Below are 13857 nucleotides of genomic sequence, written 5' to 3' on the forward strand. Positions count from 1 at the left end.
TACTCTCCCCTCGTTTCTCCAATGAGACTTAAAACAAGGAAACAAATCTCCCAATTAAGGCACTTCTGTATCCAATACCACCTGCCATCAGTTCTAAATGGTACTACTAAATTAAGTAGGACTCTATGTCCTGAGGGTCATTTTCCATTTATCTCACACCAGAAAAAGAGGAAAAATAGGGAGTGGTGAAATGACACAACTTGCTTTCTCCTTTAGTGATCTTTTCCCTAGAAACAGTTTATTACCAAGATGGAGATTAACGATGCACAAAAACCATCCTGAGGTTTTGAGTATTTAACACCCCCAAGAGGAACAGCATTGGTCCATGCTGCCCCCTAGAGATCTTTTGTGATGATGCACAGACTCGCTGAAACTGCAAGCAAAGGTTGTGGGTGTTTCACCAACTGAAACATTTATTGAAACACATCTTTTGATGTTAAAGATTTGTTTTCTTGTTTTCATGCCCTACTGGGATTTTAAAAGGACAAAGATGAGAATTACTGATATTTGTTGCGAGAATAAGAGGCTTCCTCTTTCTAAAATGTAGAGTGAGTTTAGAGCCCTGGATGACACAACCCTTCTGGATAAAAACATGGACACTATTATAACTGGGTGCAGCTATGTTCAGGTTGGGGAATCACTTGTGGCAATAGGGTCTATGAAAGGTTCACATAGTGACTGGCACATAGCTTAGATTACATTGGAAGAGGGGAGGAGAGAAGGAGGGAGAAAGGGGGAAAATTACCATAGGAAGTGGCTGGTCTGAGAGGCAAGCATGTACAAGAGAGGGGTAGGGGGCTTATTTCAGGAACAGTTAGCCTATACCTGCCCAGCCTCATCAACACCCTATTCAGCACCCTATCCAGCCTGCTCCCTGGTGGGGGGCGGATGAGAGGGGGCTTGCCTAACCTTAGCATCTCTTGTCCCATCCCCCACCTCTCAGGGTTGCATTACAAAGGGAAGGACTGTGTCCAACCACCCTGCTATGGGAAATGTATCTAAGGGTTGGTGAAGAAAAGGAGCTATTCTGAAACACAGGGATAAAAATCCCTGAAGTGCAAGCAGCCAGTAGGAGGTGTGTGTGGGGGGGAATTCTTGAAGGATGGCACAGCTATGGATTCCCCAGCAGAGGAAGTCAAAAGCTTCAGACAGACCTGAATTATGTGTGAGCTAGCCCTGTCCCCAGGAACTCCAGAGAGGATGAGCACTGAGAAATGGGTGATTTCAGGAAGGCTACACTTTCTGCATGACAAGCACATAGTGTCTCAGGACACCTCTAGATTTGGGATTCTGCTGTAAATGTGATACAGTTACTTTCAGTAGCAAGTGAAGCAAGAGGAATTTGACTTCATAAGTAATACTTTCATATCAGTCGTTTTCTTTTTAACTTTTTCATATAATATTTTAGCATAAAAAACATTCTTGTTGTCCTTTAATATTGAAGCTTTAAAAATCAGAACAATTATAAATTGTAAAAGGGGAACATTTTAATATTAAAGAAATGTTTTATTTTGACTCCAGTCAGGAAAGAGCTGAGTCATGAATTTGAATTAGTTGCTTGTTACATGTAAATTCTGAGTAAATCTGAAGCCAGAGCAAACTTTCACCATCAAACTTCTTTGCAGTCATATTTTCACAGCCAGAAGTGCAGAGAAACAAGATTCACAAATGAATGTTGGTAAAAATGGAACAATTTGATGTTAAACACATTCACATATTTTAGAATACATTGAGAGATATTACCCTAAAATTTTCCTAAGTGATTTTTTGAAGATTTGCCTACCAAAAGAAATTGATGACATTACAAAAATTCCCCTGAGACATTTTCTCATGGAAAAGTGAATGGCTTTCTTTAAAGAGGCTTATAAGTCTCTCATTAGTATTTTTATTTATAAAATAACTTTAATTCAACATACAGATTTAATCACTTTCTTAAAATTAATTTAAAGAGATTTATCTGTCAAAACCACAGCAAATTGAGAAAAACTTTTTTCTTTCCTACAATGTCTGATTTCGCATAATGTTCTGCTACATTTGCTCGAAGTAGAGCACAATGAGCAATTAGTTTTTATGGTATCTCAAGTTCAATGCCTGGAAAAGTCACCTATTCATATGTTAATTATGTTCATTTCTGCTGACAGTTGTCATTTTTAAAGTTTCAAGTAGCTGATCTTTCCTCTGGTAGCCTAAAAATAGTGTAGTTCAATTCACTATAAATCTTAATGTGTGGGGCAACACTTCCAGAACACCACAGAATACACCATTAGAATAAATATTCTTTAGCTCATGTGACTTGAAAAATTTGACCCCAATATTCTATATAGTCTGCATATATTAAATAAATAGATGAGAACAATTTCCTTCATCCAGAGATTCATCAAAAATAAGAGCAAAAGATGATGAGTTAAGTGCAAAATTAAAATTTGGTATCAACAGCTATCAATTTGGTGACTGACAAAAAATATGACAAATAAATATTCTTATGAGAAATACAGTTTTAAAAGTTTCTCTAGCATTTTGATATTTTAAAAAATCTACTATTACTCTTTTTAAATCCCTTGAATAGATCTGATTGTTCTTTTCAGGATATCTATATTCATAAAAAACATATAATAACATTGGGAAAAAATCTCGCTTTAAAAAACAGTATATCCCTGTTTTTAACTCAGATGTATTTAATTATGAGTTAGTTCAGCACTTTGAAATAGATCATAACAATTTAATTGGATGCCATTCTTTGCAATATGTATAAGCCTGAACTTTGCTTGAGTTTCATAAAATATTTTGAGAATTTATTTTTTGTTTGGGTTTGGTTGCTACATTCAGATATCCAGAGAAAAACTTAAAAAATAAAGTAAGAAAAGAAAGAAGAAGGCAGGAAAGAAAAGAGAAAGGGTATGATCAGACAGTCTGAATAATGATATTGCAAGTGTTCCTTTCAGGGTGTCCCATAAAGCCAGAGACTCCTCAGTTACTCATTCATCCATTCATTCATTTAACAACTTTCTACTGAGTGTCCACCCTAAACCATAATTGCTCTAAGCTTTGTTAAAGTACTGAGCAAGACAGTGTTCTCCTTCTGGCATATTCTGTTAATGGAGACAAAAAAATACTAATACATAATATGCTACTGCAAAAAGTACATAAAGAAAAAGAAAGTAGGATAAGGGAATAGAGACCTGTGAGAAAGGGATTAGTTTGAACATCCAAAGACTGAAATAAATTCTTCATATTTTTTCAATACAAATGGTATCTATTTATATTTCATTCATTCTGCATACCTACTCAGAAATTATTATGTCATGGGCAGTGTTCTAGGCCCTTGGGATACATTTGGGGGAAATAAGAAAGAAATGGATTTCTTTCTTTGTTGGACCATTAGCAAGAAATCTGAAAATTAAATAAATTGTGTAGTATGTTTGAAGATAAAACCTTTACAGAAAAAACTCAGAATACCATAAGAGGAATGAGCTGTGGGTATGGAGAGGTGTCTGCTTGTAATTTGAGATAAGATCATGAGGGCAAAGTTTGTTGAGAAGATGATAATTGATTCGAGTCCCAAAGGAAGTGAGGAAATAAGCCTTGAGGATATCTGGAGGAAAGGTACTTTTCAGAAAGAGATCATGGCCAGTACAAGGGATCTGAGGAAGCCAGACACTTGGCAGAGTCAGGGAATGCAAGGGCACCAGCATGAACGAGGCGGGTCACTTAGGAGGCTGCTGTTGTTCTGAGATGAGACAGTGGCTTGGGCAGCAGTGGGAAAGGTGGAATCTGGCCAGGCTCTGCAAGTAGAGTCAATAGAATTTCTTAGAGAAAAAAACAATTCAATATTCATCAACAATACATCATCATTCAGAAAGGAAAGGAAAGAGAAACAGAATGTGCCACTCACTGAACAGCTCCTAGCAAGCCGGGCACTGTGCTACCCTTGGACAGCAATACCACAGCAGCGAGTGAATAGCAAAACGAAGACAACCAACACAGTCTGTGAATTCATAAGGAGTTTCCAAGTCTCCTCTTGAACATTTGGCCTCCTTAAATTCCTGTTTTAACAACTAAAATATAAAGGGCTCTAAATGTATGAATACTAAAGAGCAAAAAGTACAATTCCATTGTTGCCAGCTTTTTGAACAGGCTTCTTAAAACACAGTTGCCAGAGAACCCTAAAATGAGTGAAAATCCTATACAATAAGAACCTTCCTCTTGTCTGAAAAAACATTAACCAAAAGACACTCAGAAGTGGACATAAGCCCAAGGGCGGTGGTGGAGGCGGACTTCAAAATAGAAGATTCCTGGGACAAGCAAACCTGCCAAACAAAATCCTTATTTGTAACACAGAAGGGGAAACAGTGAAGAGTATTCATAATTACAGGTCAGAATTACACAGAAAGTCCTCCAATCTCTTATTCACATAACCTCGGTCACCCAGTCCCTGCAACATGTGTGTGTCCTCCACTGAACCCAGAAAACCAGATGCACTGTAATTTTTAGTACACAGTTTCTCAAGGGTAGCAAACTTGATTTAGAGCAAACATTATACCAATAGTAGGTAATGTGTGTGTGCCTAGCTGATGTGTCCAGTGTTGCACAGCCAGTCAGTGGCTGAACCAGGTTCCAAAACAAAAGAGTAAAAGTGGGGTTTTGGTCACCTCTCTGAAAAATGCTGATTTTTGGGTAAGTCTGAGGTCATTATCTGCAAGGGTTGTAAATTAAAATTATATTTCCAGCAGAAAAATCTATTGCATTTCCTTAATATTTTTTCTCAGTTGTGATGAGGCCCGAAATTTAGTTCCAAACTTTTCCCACTGCTCCCCAAGTGTTTCCCTTTGGCCAGAGTGGGCTTGACCGTGCAGCCTAACACATGCCCACACCTTGCCTATAAGCCTTGATTCAAACTCAATGGTGGTTCCCTCCTGTTGCCGTCTATTTAAAATTCACTTGCTGCGACCTGCAGTCTTCCTCACCCCTTCCTTCATCACTCTGGCTCACGTCTCCTTTTCCCCAAATGGCCTGTTTCCATGTCGCTGATTGCACGGCCCAATGATACTCCTGGCACGGCTGTGGAGGTGCCCTAAGTGAGGCCAGGGTGATAGTTACAGGCAACAATTGGATGCAAAAAACTGCTCTGATAGTTTTCTGTAGTTGAAAGCTGCACTATTTGTGGTTTTTCATTTTCTCTCAGTAGCACAACAAAATAAAAATTATTTAATCCCACAATTGTAGAAAAATGTCAATTCTAGATTAAAAAACAGTCTTGTCTTTAACTTCTCAGTAGTCAATGCAGGATTCCTTGTCTTCATCTCCCCATTCACTCCTCTCTGAGTAACATCAAGTTTTTGGAGGGGCTACATTGGTAACAGATATACTGAGGTAGGGCCGGGGAGCCAGGGAGAGGGGCTCCACAGGTTCTGCGGCCCTCTTCTCTCCCACAGGTTTCCACAGTGGGTCAGCCTGTTCTCCCCATTGGCCTCTTTCACCACTGCACGGGCAGCTAACGTTCACAGGCCTTTGTTTTCAACTGACATACTGTGGCTCTCTGTCTCTCACTTTTGGGCCCTTCTTGGGAGCACAGAACAATTTTGAAAACTCTCCCAAAGCCTGCAGAAGGCCATCTCAGACTCCTTTTTCCATACTGGCTCCTTACCTTGCTGGCTAACCCATATCCAGCTCTGTCATCTGAGAGGATGCTCAGACCACGTCCCGCGAGAGGTTGAAAATCCTCGATGCTCTGGGATCCCCTAAAAACTCTTGCTGTTCTCTCGAGTCCCTCCAAGGTACAGGGTACAGCCTAAGACAAGCACAGTAGGAGGGGTTTCTCATTAATCCACATATTCCATTTCTTCTTCTTTTCACCAAGCTCTGTCTTATCCCCAACATTATTAAAAAATTAACAAACAAATAAACAAAAAAGGTTTTTTCTGTTAATGTGGGGAGAATAAAAGCATCTGACTTTGGTTTATGTTCTTTTCCACTGAGCAGTTTACTGATTAAAACCTGCCTTCTGGAACCTTCAGACTTTTATCTTGCTAATCAATGCTAAGAATTTCAAGTTCAAAGGTGGGTGTGCACTCTCTTATTTTGTTCTTTATGTATGAAGAAACAAATCTACACTGAAGGCAGTACTCATAAAAAGCCATTAACTAGGCCTGAATGACAGGGGCTGGGGTGGTAGTAAAAGCCGTTGAAAACCACATGATTTAAAATCAAAATTGCACCTCACTAGTATGTCTCTTTTTACTAACTAACTGTACACTCTCCATAGGCACTGACTTACACATCTTAGGTATTCCCAGAGCTAGGCATTTAGTGGTATTCTTGATTTGTTGAGTGAATACATAATGCCAAGTCAAGAAAAATAGATATTGAGAAATGTACAAAAATGCTTTACAAGCCTTAGAAAAAGGAAGATTAATGATAATAGTCATAATAACAATGACTGCTCAGGCTGGGAAGTAGATGTTGTTCTAGTGCTTTACATATATTTATTCATTTAATCTTTGAAATCCTTGTGCAGTAGGCACAATGCAATCACACACAAAGATAAAACAGTTTGCCCTGTGTCAAATACCTGAGATCTGGGAAGCTGACCCCGGCAATCTTGTTCCATTGTCTAAATGCTTAGCAACTCTGCCAGGGCTACCTCTCAGTGGGATCCTTTTTATAAACATGCCAATGGAAACATACAAATTTATGCCAAACCATTCAATGCATGTTACACAATCTCATCTCTGCCTTCAACCACTTTGAACTTCAAACCAGTTTCTGATGTTATCCCTGAAAAGCATCCTCTGAAAATATTAGATGTTCAGATATGCTGCTTCTTATTTTTGCATATGGTTTCCTTCTTCTTTCTCTAATTACAGTGGATTTTCAGTATGTGTGTTTTTAATGAATGTGTCTTTTATTCTCGTTTTATAGATGCTGGCTTAGAGAGTTCATCTGTCTACCTCCATGCCAATTATTTCTCTCTGTGCTTTGTTATTCTGTTTTATTTTCTTTTCTTGGGGCATCTTGTAGGTTAATTTTCCAGGCTATCCTACCAACCATGGCAAAGTCTTCTTTGACTCTACTAATGACCTATAAACATAATGTCATTTGAGTCAGGCTAATATTTTTGTTATCTGCTGCATGAATTTTTCCCTTCTCTGGCTCCAAAATTTTATCCAAGCTATGCTTCTCACATCTGAAACAGCTTAAAAAATTTCTTCTACCTCTACTGAAGTCCAAACTTCCCATGGATTAAAACCATTGCATGAACATTTCTGCGATGGGCAAGAGTATGACAAAGCCTAGCCAACAAATTTAGCATCCCTGTCCCCAATCATGTTCTATGTACTTATTCTGACCCTATGAACTCCATTTCCTCAACGTAGTTCAAAAGCTCTCCAGTGAGAGGAACCAGGACTGCCCAAACGTAAGCCAGTATTATACATTACATGGATGCTCCACAAACAATCAAAGACAATGACGAAGATGACACATTTGTTCCAATAGGCCTTATGTTAATGTTAGAACTGGAGATTATTTCTTCTTATGATTAGACAAAATCAAGGAGCTCATGGTTATAAATAAACATAGGGATATATATTATGGTTTTCATTATGCAAAGTTTTGAACAGCAGCCTAATTTTTACTAGTGCTCTCCAATTTTCAATTGCTTACACTTTGGGGTTATTTAGGAAAAAAGCTCTCGATTGGATAGGTATAGTCATAAACAGCACTCAGTCACTTTTTGCTTCATAAATAAAACATACTTTTTAGTTTCACTGTTCACATCTTAACAATTGTTCCTCTGTGATAAAAGGAGTTTTATTGCCATGTCAATCTTGAGATCAAGTTCTTCAACAGAAATAGTGAGAAAACAATCTCACCTCATTTTGTACCTTCTAGCTCAAAAATAAAAAAAGCAGTGAGCCCAATTTTTTAAGAAAACTATAAATTAAAATTTTAACTTTTAAATATCATTTAAAATTTTAATGTAGATTTAAGCAAAGGTAACTGACACTTTTAAAAAAAATTAAATGCAAAAATTATAGTTATATTAATTGTTCCTCATATGAAAATAACTAATAATCAAAGAGCTGCCTGCATCAATGGTGAAGAGAAAGAGGGGAAGAGCTGTCATTGCTGATTAGGATTATGTAGTGGGGAGTCATTGTAGCCTTTCCATGGAACACTAGATTTTGCAGAGTACCATCTTGTTTCATGTAGCACAGCCCTGCTAGTTACTCCACATAGAAAGGCCCCTGGTGTCTTAGAGGCTAGGAGTTGGCCTGGAAGTGGGTGGAAGGGGGAGAAGGCTGCAGTTAGGAAGCTTAAAGGGCTGTTGGGGGAGGATGCATCCTACTGAAGCCTGGCACTGACTTCACTCGGAGCCTGCCTGTTTGTGCACGTTCAGTTTGGCTCTGGGCACGGGCCTCTGGGGGAGACGGTCTGGCTGTCTTGGGGGGCCTGGGGCTCTACCTCAGACTATGGGATACTTGCAGTGTAACTCTTTTCTATGCCTCTGCTGTATTGAAGTGATAGGAACTGGGCTGTATTACAAATGAGTGATTTTGTTGTTAAAATAATTAATAACCAATACACACTCACTTGAGATAAATACATAAATGAGTATAAAACTTGGCAGACCTTTGCTGGTATTACAATGTCTTCAGGATGAATACTCACTGCACAGACACGTAAACATATGTTGAGCGGTATACACACAAATAAAAAAATATTAAGAGTACCTCCCAGAACATGTTATTGTCAGTTGTGGGTTTCCTAAATTAAAGTGTTGGCACAGAGTCTAAAACATTACACAGAAACTCTGCCAGTCAGCAAACTCCACGTGTGCCCACATTGCTTCCAAACAGCTTTGTATTGGTTCACTTCTGAACGAAGCAGATCACTAATTCTAAACATTTGAAGAATCTCCAATCTAAAAGAAATTTTAAAAATACAAAAAATAGGGAAAACAGCAGTGGACCCAGAAAAGACCACATGGAATGCTAATGAATGGTTTCACGGAGAAATGAGAAGATATAGCACTTTAAAAAGACAAGGGTAGTGGAAATGAACAGAAATACACATAAAGTTTGGCAGGAAGATGTTTTAAGAAATCTTTTTGAAATATAAAACAGAAAACTAACAGAAGACTGTTAACAGGTGAGGGGTGGGAGGAAGAGCTGAAAGATCAATCCACAATGTCTAGTTTCTAAATAAGAAAGATTCTAGAAAGGAAGAATGGAAAGTGAAAGAAAGAAATTACCAAAGGTATAACTAAAGATAATTTTCCAGAACTGAAGGATATGAATCTTCATTGAAAGCAAACCAAATTTCAAGACAAAAATAAAATTATACATACTCCATTGCATACCATCATAAATTTCAGAGTAGCAGGAATAAAGCCACAAGTCCAAAAACCTTTTAGAAAAAAAGAAGTTACATTTCTCAATAGCAAGATCACATAACACAAGATATAAATACAATTCTTTCACATACGTAAATGTTTCTTATTTAAAACTCATAGTGTAGGCTTCTTTTATTGAGTTGTGAAACTCTTTTTACATACAAGGACTAACAATATTTACCCTGTGAGCTTTTTAAGAAGTTCTTGGAGGTAATGTCAGCAATGACAGAATAGAAGTTCTTTACTATCCTTTCTCCATGGACCTACCAATTCGACAGTAACACACAGATCAGTTTCATCTGTGATAAACCCATAAACTAGTTGAGAGGCTCTTGCAGGCAGGCAGAAGCAAAACAATGCACATCAAAACCAGCAGGAAAATGAGAGACATCTTCTCATTACAATCCCCACCTCAGACACAGAGCCATCTGATCAGGAGGAGAGCTCCAGCTCTTAGCTTAGCCCTGAAGGGAAATAGAGTTGATTGCATATCCAACTCTCAACATTTCCAGGTGCTGCCTGAGGAACTGGCTTTTGACTCATCTGTCCAGGGGCACTGATGGAGCCTGGCACAAGCTAGGCCCCATGAACTAGAAAGGAGTAAGGTCACAGTTGCAACTAGTGCATGCACACTCATCCTCGGGCATCTCCCGGGCTCAACGCAGAGTGCAAAGGCATTTTTAAAAAAAAGTTTCAGCTTCCCTGAGGAGGGGAAGAACTGGCCCACATGTCAAACGTTCAAATATTTTCAGGAGTTGCCCAAGGGACAGTTGCCTAAATCACACTGGTGACCTTAGTAAACAAGGTCAGCATAAACAAGGTCATAGTAAAGGTCATTGATGCCATGGTAAACAAGATAATTTTATGTCTTCTCCTTTGGCTTTAGATTATATAACATGTGTGTTTCTACAAAAAGAAAGGGAGATGGAGAGAAAGATGTTGATTTCTTTTGTTGTTTATTTGTTTCTTGTTTTAAGTTAAAGAAAAGCAGTTGAATAATCCAAAATTAATACAATTTCATATTAGTGGCAAGGTGTGAGTGCACTAAACTATCTTTATTATATGAGGAATAGGAAACATTTTAAAACTATAAATCAAGATGACTGTAGTTGAGTTTTATTCTTATGGATGACTTTTATGAGAAATGATTACAAATAAACCCCCAGTTGACCATGGTTGATGTTAGAAGGACTGACCAGGACCAATGGTTTGGGAGGGTGAGGGAAGCATTTTATCTTATTAGAAGCTCTTCAGTACCACTGCATTGTAATGTTATACATTAGTTACTTTGATTAAAAAGTTAAAGTTTTTTAAAAGTAAAAATGCTTCAAAGAACAGAAGCCCTGTGGCTTGAAGTTGAAAATTACTAGAATTTTTATAGAGAGGAGTAAATGTTTAAGCAGTTAACTAAAATCAAGTTGTTTTCCCTGACAATAGGAAGGGCTGCCCACAGAGGTAGATGAAAGACTATCCAAGAATCATATCACTATCCAAATGGAAAAATAAAAATATTGAAATCTCTTAAATGTACTCTAATATCTATGCTAATGTTCTAAGTGTGATCTTATATTAAAAGGATGCACATTATAATAGTTATTCCTAGAAACATTCAACTTTGGAATAGATATAAAATCCTTAGGCATGCCCACATCTTCAGACTTTCCCCATTTTCCAGAAAAAAAAATTGGTTTAAAATAAAAGACAAAATCTTCTGATTAGTTAAATTTTATGGAACATATGCTTAGGAAACATCCAAAAATAGGTATATCATGCTTAATCTTTTGAAGGAAGCCAGAGAAAGCAATGGAAAGAAAATTCAATTGAATTCAATTAAATGTGTGCAATTCAAATTATGGGAATGCAAATTGGACATACTTGAATGCCTCTAAGTATAACAAGCTAATCTGGTGTTCCTTATATTTAAAAAGTTCAAACAAATTGTAGAATTTGCAAAGAAATCAGGCTTCATAGCTGCAAAATCCCACGTCAAAATCACAAATGTCGTAAGGAGATTTATCCAATGGCATGCAGTTAGGTAAAATCTCTAATGTTTATGCAATCACAGAATGTACACTATAAAGAACTGTTTCCCTAAATTGAAATATGCATTAGTGAATAAAATGTTATTATTAGAAAATTTGCCTATTTCTAAATTCTTTTTATTGTGTTTTCTTTTATGGAATAATAATAATAACTTTATAAAACTTGTATTTTATGCTTCTTATGGCACTGCTTTTTATCTTGCCTTTTAGTTCATATCTAGTATGATTACTTTTATATAAAAATTTCCTCTTCGGTGGCACTATATAGGACACCTGAATTCATAAGACACTAAACATTTAATAAAATAGTAAAACAGTGTTTTTGTTGTTGTTTTGTTTTTAATAGAATGTATTTCATGATAAAGAGCATCTAGTAAACATCCTACAAGTTTGTGTGTATCTAAATTCTTCCCAGGATGATCATGCTCCTTAACTTGGCTATTCAGGTCATGGTTGTCTCCTTGGAAGTGAAAAATTGAGTCTTGGTGGTACATGTCATTAATGGCAAGAATAGGAGCTAAGCCCTGGCCAAGTAGCTCAGTTGGTTAGAGTACCATTGCACTAGGCTAAGGTTATGGGTTTGATCCCCTGTCAGGGCTCATACAAGAATAAACCAATGAATGCATAAATAAGGTGGAACAACAAGCATACATTGCTCTCTCTCTCTCTTTCCCTTCTCTCTCTCTAAATCAATGTAACAAATAGGAGCCAAAAGGTCAGAGAAACCAGCTGAGTCATAATAACACAGGGCACTAAGTATTCATGAGACACCTCCAGTTAAGAGAGTGTTTCAGATCAGTTTGCCTGGAAGCAGACTGACACAACTTCATGAACAAAATATTTCTCTCTGACAGGTTTTGGGTTTGGTTTCAGACCATCACAATAAAGTGAAAGTTGCAATAATGGCAGTCACCGAGTTTTTTGGTTTCCCAGTGCATAGAGAAGTTATGTTTTAGCCTCTGTTAATGAGGCCACAGTCCCCGAAACCAAGCAGGATGGCTCCCAACATGCAGAAAATGGGAAAGCATATTTAATTGAGTATAAAGAATGAAATTGTGATAATGAAATGTGCCCAACAGTGAAACACACGCTTATATGCTGGCATATTCTACATATATTGGAATTATTCAAACAAGCATTTTCCCATAATATTGTCAAAGGGATTCATGTGTCAAGAATGACATGATTATTTTGATGGCATTCTAGGATTGAAATTGCATTTGCACAAGGGTAGCACAGTTTCCACAAGAGACTAGAGCTCTCTAAGCAAGACATAATAATGTTCTTGAATGGGTTTGTCTAAAAGAAAATAGCCTAAAACACACACTTGAACATCAGCTCTAAAACTGATGTTCCTAGGCCGTATGCAAAGTCGTGTCTTATTACTTCATTGTCTCCCTTCATCTGAAACAGTAAAATCTCATTTTTGAAAATGTGAGTTCAAACATGCAATATAAGCCCTCTCAAAAAATACACAAAGTCTGTCCTGTGTATAACTTGACATATATCACTGATGCCTAACACCAGCAACCCCAGATATACATCACTCCAAAGTCTGAAGCAAAACAAGCATGACAAAAACAGGAGCAAAACAGATTCACCTACAGTTAATAAGGAAAATATTTTTATCCAACAGATATAATGTTGGCTCTTTAAAAGGAAAACATTTGTTTAAAAATAAAAATAAATATAAATATCGAAAAAAATAAAAGGAACATTTTGTAGGCTTTAACTATAGAAGAAAAAGAGGCATTGTAGTGTATAATGCAGGGAAAGAGTCCGTACCAGATTTTACAGGGTATGTCTTTTATTCGATCTCCAGAGAAGAAAAAATGAGTCGGCTATGGGCGGCATGAACACGCTGTCAGAAAACAATGAGTCAGCATTTGAATCTGAGCCAAGAAATAAAAGCATCACCTTATATACTTACTCAGGAATTACAAAAGTTTATTTTAAGGTTAAGGAACTAGCATAACAAAGCCTTTATCAAAGTTCACTCTAACTTTAACTATAATGAATATATATAAAAAGCCAAAAATTGAGCCTATGATTGGGCAAATGCAGTGCCTTTGAGGCTACATAAAATATTTAGGAATGCCTTGACATTAATCATAGCCTGTTCTAAACATGAAGAGCTTTAACTATGTTATTTTTAGTTCCTGTGACCTAATGGATTTCCTTAAGAGAACTATATTAAATAGTTTCTTCCTAATACTAGAAATGATAGTTATAAAATTCAGGAAATTTGAAGTTTTATTTTTGCCCACAGAACATTTTTTAGTTATATTTAAATAATTCCTCCTCCCTTAACCATTAGTGTTTCCTTTAAAAACTAAGAAAATATTTTATGTTTGTGTTTTTATTTGACATTTCATTTTTTATTTGTACCAATATATTAAATTACATTTAAAGCAGGCAATA

The sequence above is a fragment of the Phyllostomus discolor genome, chromosome 8 (assembly GCF_004126475.2).
Source record: "Phyllostomus discolor isolate MPI-MPIP mPhyDis1 chromosome 8, mPhyDis1.pri.v3, whole genome shotgun sequence".
Lineage (NCBI taxonomy): Eukaryota > Metazoa > Chordata > Mammalia > Chiroptera > Phyllostomidae > Phyllostomus > Phyllostomus discolor.